This window comes from Coregonus lavaretus, assembly GCF_964263955.1.
Source record: "Coregonus lavaretus genome assembly, contig: HAP1_SCAFFOLD_772, whole genome shotgun sequence".
Taxonomy (NCBI): domain Eukaryota; kingdom Metazoa; phylum Chordata; class Actinopteri; order Salmoniformes; family Salmonidae; genus Coregonus; species Coregonus lavaretus.
The window spans coordinates 105,483-123,252 of record NW_028166115.1 but is presented as its reverse complement, the minus strand read 5'-3'; positions in this window follow the sequence as shown (position 1 = coordinate 123,252).

Genomic DNA, 17,770 nt, shown 5'->3' with positions numbered 1-17,770 from the left:
AGCCTGTAACCCTTCAATACTACAATTCCCATAAACCCCCTTGCTCTATAGGCACCTAATTATCTTAAATTTACAGAATAATGTCAGTCCTTGATTCCCAACAGAACTCCAATCAAACCCCAGTAATGCACAGAGCCTCCAAAATGCAATTTTTAATGAATCATTTGCCAAGCCTATGTGAAATTGTCATCAAACATTTTGTAAGGGATGATTTTGTGAACTAGCCTGATATCTGATCCTCTCCTCTGCCTCGTCACGTGATGTCACGTCAGCACTTCCTGTATCTCCCCTCTCTCCTCTCCTGTCTCTCATAACAAGGGAACAAAGACACAGAAACAGCTTTTAGTAGTTAATGCAATCACTGAGTTATTTCAACCATTCAATATTCGTTCGTTCTACATTCGCTCTAAGAATTAACTCAGGAATAATTTTCGATCGCTCAAAAACATTTTTATTTAATTTTAATCCGTCATTTAATTCAATTCATTATACTTCCTCAACATATATTTAATTTATAAATTCAATAGGTCACAAAACAAGTTTCATCTTTAACCATCGCCGATGTAACAACTAGAATACTCGTGTTAAAATCTCTTTGTCTGTGTGTTTCTCTGTCTCTTCCTGCAGCCCCCAGATGGGACCTATGACCTTTACCCACCATTTTGTTTTGTAGGCTTAGCACAACCGCATGTCGTAGTTTTAGCCCCGTAAAATCAAGCGCATGCGCACATCCATTTAAAAATACTTATTCACCGTGGAAGGAAGATTTTCTACTCCCTCCCCAAACAGACAGAATAACAGTCCAGCTGTACCTCCCGTTTCCCCCTTATAGTCAAACAACATTTAACAGCGCTCACAAAACATATAACCTGACTTACACACAGAGACAAGTTTAAGAGACTTTAATCCATCGCAATGGGGTCTCTAAGGATACATTAGCATGTAGCACACCACACAATTAGCATTTAGCATTAGCCGCCCTGTACCATTTAGCATTAACATTAGCCTTAGCCTTTAGCTAACTGCGGCCTACCCAGCCCTAAGTAACCTGCACTGCCCTTATTCCTTTTAAACATATTTATCCTACCGTTTTTGTTACCGTGACTTAATGACCATTACACCGAGAAATTAGACCCAATCAGACATCCCGTCGGACGAAAGTCGAATCATAATCACAATCAGATAAACCCCATCAAACCCGAGTTTTCCCTTAAAAAACCCCACCGTCTGCCCATTCTATCGTGCAAACGGATTTGCCGGCCCAACATCTAAAATGGCCCCCCCTGGAGGTCTTAAGCGGTACAGTGCCCTAAAGAATGCGCATATCTGCCTTAATTGTACACTTCAATACTTAAATCCTACCGTTTAATGCTCTAAAAACTTCCAATTATCTGCCGTTTCCAATGGAATAAATTATAGCAGACTCTAGTCGACCGCAATAACGCCACCCGAGGCAAGGTCGTATGGTACATCTCTCCAGTGTACACAAGTCGTATCCAATCTAACAAACTCCGAAGCGGTAAGAAAAACTCACCCTTTTTGGCCATGCTTCAAAGCGAGTTAGCCTGGCGGTTGACTGAAACAAAGAAGAGACGCAAACCAGCCCCACGTTGGGCGCCATTATGTCGTATCGGATGAGTGGTGGCCAGTTATTGCTGTCAACAAAGAGTCCGTTCAAGCTGCACCGGGTTAGAGGCTTTTATTAAAATCACGAGGTTACAGCATAAGTACAGACCCGCGGTGTCCGGAGAACGGCACCTCAGATTGCCATGGCCGTTCTGACTTTCTTCTTCGTTTAACCCCTATTTATAAACAATGCAAAAAGATGGGTGGCTCCCTCTTCTGGCCAATCACCAGTCTCTCCTGTCTACAACACACTTCCTGTCTGTTGTACGTGACTTTACACTAAAACATATACTAACATAAACAACATTCCATTTCTTCATGAAAAACATTTAACAAAGACATAATCTTCATATACGATAGGAGCGTTTGACAGTGATGAGGGGTGGTCGTTTGACCGCGGACCTTTTACGGATGCAGGCAATGAGGCAGTGATCACTGAGATCCTGGTTGAAGACAGCGGAGGTGTATTTAGAGGGTAAATTAGTCAGGATGATATCTATGAGGGTGCCCATGTTTATGGATTTAGGGTTGTACCTGGTAGGTTCCTTGATCATTTGTGTGAGATTGAGGGCATCTAGTTTAGATTGTAGGACGGACGGGGTGTTAAGCATATCCCAGTTTAGGTCAACAAGCAATACGAACTCTGAGGATAGATGGGGGGCAAACAATTCACATATGGTGTCCAGGGCACAACTGGGGGCTGAGGGGGGTCTGTATCAAGCGGCAACAGTGAGAGACTTATTTCTGGAAAGGTGGATTTTTAGAAGTAGAAGCTCAAACTGTTTGGGCATAGACCTGGATAGTATGATAGAGCTCTGCAGGCTATCTCTACAGTAGACGGAAAATGTTGTAGTTGGGGGTGGACATTTCTGAATTTTTGGTGGCCTTCCTAAGCCAGGATTCAGACACTGCTAGAACATCAGGGTTGGCAAAGTGTGCTAACGCAGTGAATAACTCAAACTTAGGGAGGACGCTTCTGATGTTAACATGCAAGAAACCAAGGCTTTTACGGTTACAGAAGACAACAAATGATAGCGCCTGGGGGGTAGGAGTGATACTGGGGGCTACAGGGCCTGGGAGAGGAACAGGAACAGAGGAGGAATAGAATAAGGATATGGCTAAAGGCTTTAAGAACTGGTCTTCTAGTGCGTTGGGTACAGAGAATAAAAGGGGTAAACCTAAGCGTTGGGTAACGATGAAAGAGATAGCATCCCTGGAGGCACCGATTGAGCCGGTCTCCGCGTGTATGGGGGGTGGGACAAAGGAGCTATCTGAGGCAGGGTGAGCGGGACTGGGGGCTCTACAGTGAAATAGTACAACAAGAACTAACCGAAACAGCAATAGGCAAGGCATATTGACATGGGAGAGAGGCATAAAGCAATCACAGGTGTTATTCGAGAGAGCTAAGACAACAGCTGGTAATGGCGACGAAAGTTTGGGCTGAGGCTAAACAGATAAACAGGATGGGGTACCGTATAAAGGAACAGTCCAGCAGGCATCAGCTGATGTGATAAAAGCAAACTGGTTGACTATAGCTGTTTGTTGAGAAAGATATGCAATTTCATACTTTCAATGAAACCAAAGGTCTTTGACATAAAGCTTAATGCTGTTTTGAAATTGTGCTTTAGGAGGACATTGGTTACGGTAACAAGCGGATCAGTAGAAAAATCGACTTAGTATCTAAACCAAAGAGTAATTTCTGGTCATGGTGGCTCTAATCCAGTGGAGACTGGTGGGAGGAGCTATAGGAGGATGGGCTCATTGTAATGGCTAGAATGGAATCAATGGAACGGAGTCAAACATGTGGTTTCCATATGTTTGATCTGTTTGATAATGTTCAATTTATTCCATTCCAGCCATTACAATGAGCCTGTCCTCCTATAGCTCCTCCCACCAGCCTCCTCTGTTACAGTTATCCAGTAGTGTAAAGTACTTAAGTAAAATTACTTTAGTATTTATGGGGGGTTATCCGTACTCATCTATTTATATTTTACTTTTACTTCACTACAAATAGTGTACTTTTTACTCATTTTCCCTGACTGCCAAACGTACTCCTTACATTTCGAATGCTTAGCAGGACAGGAAAATGGTCCAATTCACGCACTTATCAAGAAAACATCAATGGTCATCCCTACTACCTCTGATCTGGTGGACTCACTAAACACCAATGGTTTGTTTGTAAGTGATGTCTGAGTGTTGGAGTGTGCCCCTGGTTTGCTCAATCTAAGGAATTTGAAATGATTTATAATTTAACTTTTGATACTTAAGTATATTTTAGCAATTACATTTACTTTTGATACTTAAGTATATTTAAAACCAAGTACTTTTAGACTTTTACTCAAGTAGTATTTACAGGGTGACTTTTACTTTAGTCATTTTCAATTAAGGTATCTTTACTTTTACTCAAGTATGAAAAGTGAGTACTTTTTTCACCAATGCTGTCACTGCTGACGATCTACTGTCTGCTCTGAAGTTACTGCATGCTCTTCCCTGCATTCAACTCACTGTCACCTCCCTTTCCAAACACTAGATGGTGCCACCCATTCCAAACACTAGATGGCGACACTTTGCCACAAATAATCCATCCCAGTCAAAACCAACGCTGTTGACAATGACCTAAGATACCGAAGATCCATCTGACAATACTGCAGACGTTTTCCCACAACCTATAAAATGATCCTGCCAATAACAGACATCCTTGACGTGAAGCAGCCTCATATCAATACTGAAGATGGGGGCCCGTCACCTTGACAACCAACACATTTAATCCAATCTAATCTCACCGTGAATTAGACTGCACTGAATGGACATCAGCCCAGCGTAGGGGTGAGGGGTCAAAGGTCAACAAAAGAAGACACACACAGATAATAGGTCCGTGATATCCGGGATACTTGGGATGGCCCTACCCCATTGAAGTTGACATTTTAAATGGTTAAGGTTAGGGTTAGGTAAGGGTTAAGGTTAGGGTAAAGGTAGGGGTAAAGGTTATGGTTTATGGTAGGGACGTCTCAAGGATACCGGATAGCACTCACCACAGATAATAGGGGGGAGAATTCAATTGTCCCATCTGCAGTGAGAGGTCAAGAACAGGTCAGACCGTGTTTTGTGTAGTTGTAAAATTGACTGCTACTGAGCAGACTGACCAGTCAAGATTGATATTGACAGAAGGACTGAAAAGTGCTAGGTTTGGGTTGTTCTGTCTCCTGAAATGAGAAGAAGAAGACTATTCTCCCACTGTCTGAGTACTGCTAGCAAACGTGTGTATTCTTCTTTTGTCTATGGCATTATTTAAATACCTTTTATCTGTGGAAGTCTGTTGGGTGTGCAGTGCATAGAGATCTTTTTGCACAGCGCTATTTTGAACAAACAGCTTGGGCTGTCTTCTCCTATTCACTAACACAACCAGTAAAGTGCTGTGCATTGGCATGAGAAGTAACAAGTAGGACTGTGAAAGGGATTTGAGAAGAATATATGTCACTATGACGTCAGTGAAAGAGAGAGGTTGTTGAGTAGATGTCACTTGTAACATGACAAGAGATGAAAGAAAGTTAAACTTCCTTCCTTTCTTTTTCTCCCTCGCTTCCCTCCCTTTCTCTCTCTCTCCCTCTGCCATTCCCCTCCATCCCCAAGGCAACCTGCAAAATAGCATCCCAGCTGGGCCTGTCTTGGTGGAATGCATTTTTTCAGGAGACGTCTGACATTGGCCGAGCAGTAATGTAAATATCACACTGAACAACAGGCTCAGATTGAGCAACTCTTTAACTCTATCCCCACCATTGTGTGTCTTTAATGCTACAACAAGCAGAATGTTTGGCTGTCTTTAACTCTATCCCCACCATTGTGTCTTTAATGCTACAACAAGCAGAATGTTAAACTGTCTTTAACTCTATCCCCACCATTGTGTGTCTTTAATGCTACAACAAGCAGAATGTTTGGCTGTCTTTAACTCTATCCCCACCATTGTGTCTTTAATGCTACAACAAGCAGAATGTTAAACTGTCTTTAACTCTATCCCCACCATTTTGTGTCTATAATGCTACAACAAGCAGAATGTTTGGCTCTCTTTAACACTATCCCCACCATTGTGTGTCTTTAATGCTACAACAAGCAGAATGTTTGGCTGTCTTTAACTCTATCCCCACCATTTTGTGTCTTAAATGCTACAACAAGCAGAATGTTTGGCTGTCTTTAACTCTATCCCCACCATTTTGTGTCTTTAATGCTACAACAAGTAGAATGTTTGGCTGTCTATATGATATACTGTATTATCTGTTAGGTTGGAATCAGGGTGTTTCTCTCACCAAACCTGGTACTTCTGGATGTAGGCCTATAACTGGTTCTGTTTGGGAAATTCTTGAGAATGTTCAACTGTTGTGGGTAAATGCATGGGGTCAAGGGTTTGGGAATTGGGACAGAGTCAGTTGAGCTGGGGGCTGGGCCGGCCGGGGTGCCACTCACTCCGATCCATCCCCGTCCCTCCGCCCTCCGCCCGTCATTAGCTTACACCCTGCTGTGATGTCATAAAGATCCAGCCAGCGGAGTTCAAAGCGGCCGCGGGGTGGGTTCAGCCCTAAACGTTCCATCAACCCTGTGGTTGACTGTTGATTGTAATGACTGTGTTTGGGGTAATGAATGACGGCAATAAACGGCCATACATCAGTCTCTCTGTGACAGAGAGCAGCCCAGCTATTCATAACCTCAGGGCCTAAGCTACATGGGAAAACCCTGGTGACCCAGACTACTCTATGCAGCCTAAATGAAGGGTGATACTGTAGCATGTGAGCACATGACCCGGGGTGTATTCACTAGGGACCAAACAGAGCCAAACATAAGCAAACGGAACGAAACAGGGAGGGACCTATCTGAATTTTTACAATAGAAACTCTTGTTTTCATTGCAAAACGTTTTCTGTTGCTGAACCTTATGGTATGGTTAGCTATGGTGAGCACTAATGAATATACCTCTAACAAGGAAAAACTCTGGGCCTTGGCTGCAGCGTAACAGAGTTTTTTTTCTGGTCAGATCTCATGGTCAACTTCAGGCCTCAGAAGGCTTAGGTCTTGAAGGTTGAGGCTTTTATGTGAACTGTGTTGAGGACACTTTCACTGGACCTTCATAATAGAATGGCAGCTTTCTTGAATCATGGAGGCACTTACATAGAGAGAGTTTCAAGTGTATACAGATGTAGGATCTTAATTTGATCACCCTGTTGCAGAATAACTTTCCTACAGTGCAGGAAATGTACAACTTTTATTGTATTTTAGGTTTAAAAAGGCTTCCAAAGTTTGTAATTTCTACTCTGAAATTTCAGACTTGATTTTCCCTTACAAAAAATGTATCAACACCTACAAAAATGTTGATTAATTATAATCATATTTCCTGTTGCTGCAGGATTATTTTCCGGCTGTAGCAAACTGGCTGAAATTAAGATCCTACATTTGTAATGGATTTACTCCTCTCTACCCTCCTCCTTTCTCCCTCTCTAACTTACAGTAAACACTTACAGTAAACGTCTTCATTCACCAAAACATTCAGACCTCCACAGACGTACAAACACCTCTTTAGCCACATGTTCCTTCTTGAATCCCAGCCATAGAAATACAATTACTAGAACAGCCGTTCCCATTCAATTCAATGGGTCTGTAATGGATGGACTTTTATTTCTATGGTTCCAGCCATAGTTTTCTATCAACCCCACAGCTGTACAGTCTTTGTGCTGTGAGTGAACAGAACTAAACATTGTTAGACAGCCAGAAGCAGTGAGAGTTCGTCTCCACAACAGCCCTATCATCTCCATAACAGAACGAAGTGTGTAGTGTCAGTATGTATCCATACGTGCGTGCGTGACACCTCCCCCCTTCTTCACACTGCTGATAGTTGCTGCTGGATACTCAGGCTTTGCCCTCAGGCTACACAGACAGCTGTGTGGCAGTAGTACAGTTTAGTCATTTAGCAGACGCTCTTATCTAGAGCGACTTACAGTTAGTGAGTGCATACATTTTTCATACTGGCCCCCTGTGGGAATCGAACCCACAACCCTGGCGTTGCAAGCGCCATGCTCTACCAACTGAGCTACAGGAGGCCACATATTGAATGGGAGAAACTGCGTTGCATGGTTGGGGTGGTGTTAGCTGACTGGTTGAATTCTGAATATAAAATACAGTGTATGGTATGTACGCTATGTTTAAAGACAAGTGCAAGCATGAAGAGTGGGAGAGTTGATGTAAATTACTGTAAGTCAACTTCTCTTCCTGTCCTCTCTGTCTCTCTCTGTCTCTCTCTGTCTGTCTCTCTCTCTCTCTCTCTCTCTCTCTCTCTCTCTCTCTCTCTCTCTCTCTCTCTCTGTCTCTGTCTCTCTCTCTCTCTCTCTCTCCTCTCTCCTCTTTCTCTCTCTTCTCTCTATATATAGTCCTCTCTCTTCCTGTCCTCTCTGTCTCTCTCTGTCTCTCTCTGTCTCTCTCTCTCTCTCTCTCTCTCTCTCTCTCTCTCTCTCTCTCTCTCTCTCTCTCTCTCTCTCTCAACACAGTGGCTGCTGTTCTATAGAGAACCCTCAGCTCTGCCCCACCACTGTCACCACAACACAGTGGCTGCTGTTCTATAGAGAACCCTCAGCTCTGCCCCACCACTGTCACCACAACACAGTGGCTGCTGTTCTATAGAGAACCCTCAGCTCTGCCCCACCACTGTCACCACAACACAGTGGCTGCTGTTCTATAGAGAACCCTCAGCTCTGCCCCACCACTGTCACCACAACACAGTGGCTGCTGTTCTATAGAGAACCCTCAGCTCTGCCCCACCACTGTCACCACAACACAGTGGCTGCTGTTCTATAGAGAACCCTCAGCTCTGCCCCACCACTGTCACCACAACACAGTGGCTGCTGTTCTATAGAGAACCCTCAGCTCTGCCCCACCACTGTCACCACAACACAGTGGCTGCTGTTCTATAGAGAACCCTCAGCTCTGCCCCACCACTGTCACCACAACACAGTGGCTGCTGTTCTATAGAGAACCCTCAGCTCTGCCCCACCACTGTCACCACAACACAGTGGCTGCTGTTCTATAGAGAACCCTCAGCTCTGCCCCACCACTGTCACCAAAACACAGTGGCTGCTGTATAGAGATAGAGATTACCCTATAGAGATTTACCCTATATAGATTACCGTATAGAGATTTACCCTATAGAGATTTACCCTATATAGATTACCCTATAGAGATTTACCCTATAGAGATTACCCTATAGAGATTTACCCTATAGAGATTTACCCTATATAGATTACCCTATAGAGATTTACCCTACAGAGATTACCCTATAGGGATTACCCTATAGAGATGACCCTATAGAGATTTACCCTATAGAGATTTACCCTATATAGATTACCCTATATAGATTACCCTATAGAGATTAACCTATAGAGATTAACCTATAGAGATTTACCCTATATATATTACCCTATAGAGATTACCCTATAGAGATTACCCTATAGAGATGACCCTATAGAGATTTACCCTATAGAGATTACCCTATAGAGATTACCCTATAGATATTTACCCTATAGAGATTACCCTATAGAGATGTACCCTATAGAGATTACCCTATAGAGATTTACCCTATAGAGATTACCCTATAGAGATTACCCTATGAATATTACCATATAGAGAGTTATCCTATAGAGATTATCCTATAGAGATGACCCTATAGAGATGACCCTATAGAGATGATCCTATATAGATTTACCCTATAGAGATTACCCTATAGAGATTACCCTATAGAGATTACCCTATAGAGATTACCCTATAGAGATTACCCTATGGAGATTACCCTATAGAGATTTCCCTATAGACAACCCAGCTCTCCTTCTCATCTTCTTCCTCTTCATCATTACGTCCTCATCTTTCACTCATCTTCTACTTCCTCCACTTCCCTCTCCTCTTCCTCTTCCCTCTCCTCCTTCACTCCTTCACTAGAATATTATAGTTATGGGACTGACTGAGACATTATATTCAAACCGACATGGGTGGCTCATTGCTTGATTAGTAATGTACTGTGATCTCTATTCTTAACTGATTCCCTATGTTATGTTGACTTTTTCATTCCCTCCCTCTCTCTCTCTCTCTCTTTATTTTCATCCCCCTGTAGTTCAAAAATACAATAAGAAAGGAAATGACATCATCTGTTGAATCGTAACGTGAAAACACGAAATATCGTGGAACTCTAGAGTGTGAAAATAAACATTACATTGAAAGGGTCTCGATCAGGGGTTTGGGGATGTTTTCATTTAAATCAATTCGGCCATTTGGAATAATGGACTTGAATGTGGCTGGTGTGGTGTGTTTTTTGGAAATATTGAAATGGTGTTGACCGTAGCTAGGCTCATGGTTGGACTGGAAGCCTTAGGGCTTTTTACTCTAGCACTGACACTCCCTGACTCCTTGTGTATGCTTTGACAACTCAATCATACTCTCATTCCCCTTTAATTACACAAGCCTTGTGTGTATTGATACAACTCAGGCCTGGATTCAATCAGATCGAGCGTTAGCCAGTGTTAACCAGCGTTGGCCGACATCCACGTAGCAGATGTTTTAGCTGTGTTTGGAGGTGTAACTGCGGTATGAGCTGACATATCGGTGTTGAAGGTGTAACTGCGGTATGAGCTGACATATCGGTGTTGGAGGTGTAACTGCGGTATGAGCTGACATATCGGTGTTGGAGGTGTGACTGTGGTATGAGCTGACATATCGGTGTTGGAGGTGTAACTGCGGTATGAGCTGACATATCGGTGTTGGAGGTGTAACTGCGGTATGAGCTGACATATCGGTGTTGGAGGTGTAACTGCGGTATGAGCTGACATATCGGTGTTGGAGGTGTAACTGGTATGAGCTGACATATCGGTGTTGGAGGTGTAACTGTGGTATGAGCTGACATATCGGTGTTGGAGGTGTAACTGCGGTATAAGCGGACATATCGGTGTTGGAGGTGTAACTGTGGTATGAGCTGACATATCGGTGTTGGAGGTGTAACTGCGGTATGAGCTGACATATCGGTGTTGAAGGTGTAACTGTGGTATGAGCTAAGATATTTCGGTGTTGGAGGTGTAACTGTGGTATGAGCTGACATATCGGTGTTGGAGGTGTAACTGTGGTATGAGCTGACATATCAGTGTTGGGGGTATAACTGTGACATGAGCTGACATATCGGTGAGCGGCTGCTCTTATGTGTCACAAATCACTCCCTGCCTTATTATCCCTACTGAGTTAGAAGTTCAAAACGTCACTAGAAAATGTAGGCTCTATCCATGTTAGAAATAATGACTCTCTAATGTCAAACCATTGATGTTAGGCTAATGCATGTTTTCATGTTCATTTGGATGTAGGATCAGTCTAGTTTGAGTGTTTGAACATCTAACGCGGCTGAATGTGATTCGTCGGATTATAGTCTGGTGTGGTTCTGTTGCATCCAATGGCAGTGTCCGCAACAAGGTCACGCAACAGGCCCTTGTGGATTTGACAGCTCTAACCACCAAAATAACCGATATGCAGATGTCAATCTGATTTCATCTAGCACTCTATCAACCTCTCAATCGTCAATCACTCATTATGTAATTTCATTGTTGTCCCTATAGGTGGCACTATGTACTCAAAGCCAAGGCTAAAGGGTACAGTGGTGTGTACTTCAGTGTGTTGAAGTACACACCACAAAAAACACAAACAGACTAACTCCCAACATTAGTGCGAGGTGTGTAGTACTTAAATACTACGCACTTCGACAGTGAGGGACAGAACTAAGGATTGGGTAAGAATCTGATGGATGTATGTTCCATGGCTAGGACTATGTGCTTGCGTCAAAGTGTGCATAGGACATCACTCATTCATAAACACACACACACACACACACAGTGGCTGTGAGTAGAACCAGAGGAACCACAAAGACATTCCCCCCAAACAGGGCCGCCACCACATAACCGCAGGGGCCTGAAAGAAACCTCCACTGTTGATTCTGTAGATTAGGTGACGCAATATGGCCACACAAAGACTGCCTTTCTCCTTTCTGTAAGATATATTTAAGTACTACGCACTTCGCACTAATGGTGGGAGTTAGTCTGTATGTGTTTTTTGGAGAGAGAGAGAGAGAGAGAGAGAGAGAGACAGAGAGAGAGACAGAAGAGAGAGAGAGAGAGAGAGAGAGAGAGAGAGAGAGAGAGAGAGAGAGAGAGAGAGAGAGAGAAACAGCGAGAGAGAGAGTGTGTGTGTGTGAGAGAGGGAGAGAGAGAGAGAGAGAGATGTGTGTGTGTGTGAGAGAGAGAGAGAGAGAGAGAGAGAGAGAGAGAGAGAGAGAGAGAGAGAGAGGAGAGAGAGAGAGAGAGAGAGAGAGAGAGAGAGAGAGAGAGAGAGAGAGAGAGAGAGAGAGTGAGTGTATAGCCTTAACCCAAAGTGGACAGAGGCTTTGCTAAATGATTGAGGCTAAAAGACTGATTATCCAGAAAAACACCTATGGGTCACACGGCTGTAAGATTCCACACCTGTTAGTCATTCCGGTGTGGTCAAGACGACCGCATTCCATCAGGTAACATGACCTGACCAAAACCTTAAGCACTGCTACTATATATATCACTGATTAAACAACTGATAGGACTTCACTAAACACGCACATACGCATGCACGCACGCACGCGCGCACACACACACACACACACACACACACACACACACACACACACACACACACACACACACACACACACACACACACACACACACACACAGTACAAACAGTCCATCTGGATCTGGAGGTTGACCCCGCTGAATCACTGATGTATACTACCTACGTTAGGCCAAGGGTCATCAAGTAAGACCTGATCGTTGAGGAGGTGTTACTTCTTCAGGTCAGGGTGTTAGGGTCATCAGGTAAGACCTGATCATTGAGGAGGTGTTACTGCTTCAGGTCAGGGTGTTAGGGTCATCAGGTAAGACCTGATCGTTGAGGAGGTGTTCCTTCTTCAGGTCAGGGTTTTAGGGTCATCAAGTAAGACCTGATCGTTTTACTTCTTCAGGTCAGGGTGTTAGGGTCATCAGGTAAGACCTGATCGTTGAGGAGGTGTTACTTCTTCAGGTCAGGGTGTTAGGGTCATCAAGTAAGACCTGATCGTTGAGGAGGTGTTCCTTCTTCAGGTCAGGGTGTTAGGGTCATCAAGTAAGACCTGATCGTTGAGGAGGTGTTACTTCTTCAGGTCAGGGTGTTAGGGTCATCAAGTAAGACCTGATCGTTGAGGAGGTGTTACTTCTTCAGGTCAGGGTGTTAGGGTCATCAAGTAAGACCTGATCGTTGAGGAGGTGTTACTTCTTCAGGTCAGGGTGTTAGGGTCATCAAGTAAGACCTGATCGTTGAGGAGGTGTTCCTTCTTCAGGTCAGGGTGTTAGGGTCATCAAGTAAGACCTGATCGTTGAGGAGGTGTTCCTTCTTCAGGTCAGGGTGTTAGGGTCATCAAGTAAGACCTGATCATTGAGGAGGTGTTACTTCTTCAGGTCAGGGTGTTAGGGTCATCAAGTAAGACCTGATCGTTGAGGAGGTGTTACTTCTTCAGGTTAGGGTGTTAGGGTCATCAGGTAAGACCTGATCGTTGAGGAGGTATTACTGCTTCAGGTCAGGGTGTTAGGGTCATCAAGTAAGACCTGATCGTTGAGGAGGTGTTCCTTCTTCAGGTCAGGGTGTTAGGGTCATCAAGTAAGACCTGATCATTGAGGAGATGTTACTTCTTCAGGTCAGGGTGTTAGGGTCATCAAGTAAGACCTGATCGTTGAGGAGGTGTTCCTTCTTCAGGTCAGGGTGTTAGGGTCATCAAGTAAGACCTAATCGTTGAGGAGGTGTTACTTCTTCAGGTCAGGGTGTTAGGGTCAACTCCTTGGGTGGGGCTCATGAATCCTAGGGCAGGGTTGGGGTCATCTCCTTGGGTGGGGCTCATGAATCCTAGGGCAGGGTTGGGGTCATCTCCTTGGGTGGGGCTCATGAATCCTAGGGTAGGGTTAGGGTATCTCCTTGGGTGGGGCTCATGAATCCTAGGGCAGGGTTGGGGTCATTTCTTCTTCCAATTTGGAATTAGAATTAGTTCCCAAAGTGACTGAATTAAAATGGAATTGACCCCAACCCTGCCCTAAGGCATTGAGCTTCACAACAGTTTTACAATAGCATCACAAATTGACTTCAGAAGAGGTTTCCTGTAGATGCAAATAAACAATGAGTGACCAAGTTATTTATTGCAGTAAGGTATCCAGACCTGAACCAATGGAGTCACCCAGGACAGTGAAAAAGGGAAGGACACACATTCCTTTAAGGGATGATATCAGTTGTATATATGCATAACAGTACGTTGGATGACTATATTGCATATCCCGAGGATAGTTTTCCAAACTAGCTCCAGACAGTCAGCTCATTGAGCCCAGGTACTGTCTGTCTGTACTGAGTGTTCTGGGGATTATGAGCAGAACAGACCAATTGGCTGGGAATGAATGGGAATGTTTGGGAACATTGAAAACGTTTTTGCAATGCCAGTTCTTAAGAGCACCATTTCTGGGTTATGTGTGGGTGGGTGGTCCGCTTTGGGTCTCTCCTGGGTCCTTGTCTGGTTCCCCCTTTAGGACACACACACACACACAAACACACCTCCCTCTGCTGATTTTAATGGCTGTGGGGGAACCATATCCGCCCAGCTACTTTACTTATCAAGGCTCCGGATTTGTGGATTTTTATCACTGTGATGTGAAAATGTTCCCTGGTGGAAACCCTTTGGCAAACCACAAAACATTTGACTCTGATTCTAAAAAGAGACCAGGCCTGACTCACATGTTTAAATGATTTGAACAATCAACCACAAGACGTCAGAGTTTTAGGGGCTTAAAAGTAGAGATGGAGAGGAGGATAGCAATGGAGGGAAGGAAAAGGAAGGAGAAGGGGGAATATTGTTGAAAGATTTTCCCCACATCCCTCCTCTTCTTCACTCCCTTTGTCTCTCACTTCCACTTTTCATCTTTAGTATCCAGGAAATGGACTATGCTCAGCCTAAACACGGACAGCCTTACATACGCCCATCTGTCACCACATCCCTTTGAGGTCGCCATGCCAAGCTGTAACATGTAACAACTGTTACCATTGTCCGAGACAAGCAGAAAGAGACTAGCTACAAGGAACAAGACAAGTGGACTCAAACAGAAGAATGACACGTCTATGCTACTACAGCTTCTCCTGTTGACAAAACTCTTCACCTAGCCGAACATCCTGCCAAGGCCTGTGTTTTTAACCCCCCTCCCTCGCCCTCCCTCCCTCCTCTCCACACCTTTCACCTCTCTCTCAACCTGAGAGACAAGACAAACGTCTCTAATGGCTTATGTCTCCACTTGGTATGTGAAGTGCTCGAGAAGAGAGACAGAGAGACAGAAGACTTTGGCCGACCTGCCAAAGAAACCTTCCCGAGGCTAAAAAATACCCCGACCTGAAAGCGTTGGTGGTCTCAGGGGAGAAGAGAAAGAGAAAAGAGAGGTGGAGGTTAAAAGAGGAGGAGCAGGAGGAGGTGAAGACAAGAAGTCATGTCACCCTTTGATCCGTAGCTGGAGGCCACATAACTTAACAACCACCCCAGGGGGAAGGTCAAAGGGATGGGCTGGGCCGGGAGGTGAGGGGCTGGGATCCCAGAGCGCTGCGAGCCCCAGGCTTCACTCTGGCCTTTGGTCTGGAGTGGAGGGAGGCCAAGCAGGGTCTTTGGTCTAGTGGAGATGGAGAGATAGGAAGTAACTTCCTGGGAACTGCATGGTGGTTAGGGTGGTTAGGCCTGTGGAAGAGGTCTGGTTTTACAAATTACACACACACTAACACACACACACACACATACATACACTGTGGGAGCGGTCTGTGTGTACAAATTACAGAGGGTGGTAGTCGTTGACCCCTGTCTCAGTAGAGTGGGTCCATCTTGATAACGCTGATGACTCACTGTGGTACAGGAAGTGGTTTTAACCAATCAGGACTTGGGATTTGCCCCTAATGCCTGATCAGATAGCCTACAACATATTCACAAAATATTAACATACAGAACATCCTTCTTCTCCTCCTCCAACATACAGAATACACATCTTGATTATTTGGTAATGCCATAGAATGGCGGAGATATGGGATTACTGATAAAACACGTTCGGCTCCCCTGAACTTCAGTGAAGAAGATGAGAAAGAAGGGATGAAGATGGATGGAAGAGGAGGATGCAGAGTATTGATGGCTTAGATCCCAAAACGACATCTGGCCAGAGCTTAGGTCCAGGCACGGCATGCAGTGGGCAGCGTGCATGACAGGACATCAAGGCATTGCACAACAGCTATAGTATAGCTTTACCATAACCCCAGATCCCCCCAGTCACACACAACACTGGAAATCCCATTCAATCCAGTCATAAATTGAACTGTCTTTGTGATATGAACAGGACTCCTTTCTCTTTTCATTCTAGTGCTCTTGCGGCTTTCTTTCTTGATCTCTCTTTCTCTCCTCTCTCTCTCTCTCTCTCTCTCTCTCTCTCTCTCTCTCTCTCTCTCTCTCTCTCTCTCTCTCTCTCTCTCTCTCTGTCTCTCTCTCTCTCTCTCTCTCTCTCTCTCTCTCTCTCTCTCTCTCTCTCTCTCTCTCTCTCTCTCTCTCTCTCTCTCTCTCTCTCTCTCTCTCTCTCTCTCTCTCTCTCTCTCTCTCTCTCTCTCTCTCACACACACACACACAAACAGGAATTCATGCACGCACACATGCATACACCTGAGGGGTCCAATAACTGAAGCGCCATATCTGCTCTCTCTCCATTTCCTCTTGTTTTCTTTGTTTGTCCGTTCCTCCCTCGTTTCATCAGAAATCACATATTGGCAGGATGATGATTTGCTATTGCCAAAGAATTTCAGACATGCATCAGACGGAGATATCAAAACAATGGGACATCTTTCCGTTCCTGTCCTCCCCTCTCATTCATCCTCTCATCCACTCTTCCTCTTTTTTGTTCATCCCTTCTTTCAGAGGTGCTGTAGGTACATTTATACTGTACATAGATCAACAGAGAATATATACGTACCTGGATATTGCACTGGAACATTTACCCTAAATTATGACTTCCTTCCTTTTCACATGGCCACATGGTTTCAATATCAGACATATCTCCACAACATTTCTCCTCCTGCCTCTCTCTATCTCTCTAACGCTCTTTCGCTATCTATCTATCTATCTATCTATCTATCTATCTATCTATCTATCTATCTATCTATCTATCTATCTATCTATCTATCTATCTATCTATCTATCTATCTATCTATCTATCTATCTATCTATCTATCTATCTATCTATCTATCTATCTATCTATCTATCTATCTATCTATCTATCTATCTATCTATCTATCTATCTATCTATCTATCTATCTATCTATCTATCTATCTATCTATCTATCTATCTATCTATCTACAGTGAGGGAAAAAAGTATTTGATCCCATGTAATTGTCTGCATCACTTCCAATCCCCCATATGTTGTTTTTGTCTCGCAAATATATATACAGTATATATACAGTGAGGGAAAAAAGTATTTGATCCCCTGCTGATTTTGTACGTTTGCCCACTGACAAAGACATGATCAGTCTATAATTTTAATGGTAGGTTTATTTGAACAATGAGAGACAGAATAACAACAACAAAAATCCTGAAAAACGCATGTCAAAAAAGTTATACATTGATTTACATTTTAATGAGGGAAATAAGTATTTGACACCTCTGCAAAACATGACTTAGTACTTGGTGGCAAAACCCTTGCTGGTGTCGTATATGATGAATGGTGGCCATTATCGCTGTCAACAAAAAGTCCGTTATGCTGCATCGTGTCAGAAGTTTTTATTCATACCACGAGGTTACAGCATAAATTACAGACACGCGTTGCCTGGAGAACGACTCCCCAGATTGATATGGTCGTTCTGTCGTCTCATCGTTTAACTCCTATTTATAAACAATGCAAAGGGAGGGACTACTCCCTCTTCTGGCCAATCACCAGTCTCCCCTCGGGCGTCACCCTCCAAGCGGCACATTTCAAATAACATCATAAAACATCCCCCCTTTGGCCTGAACAACCAACATTCCATTTCGTCATG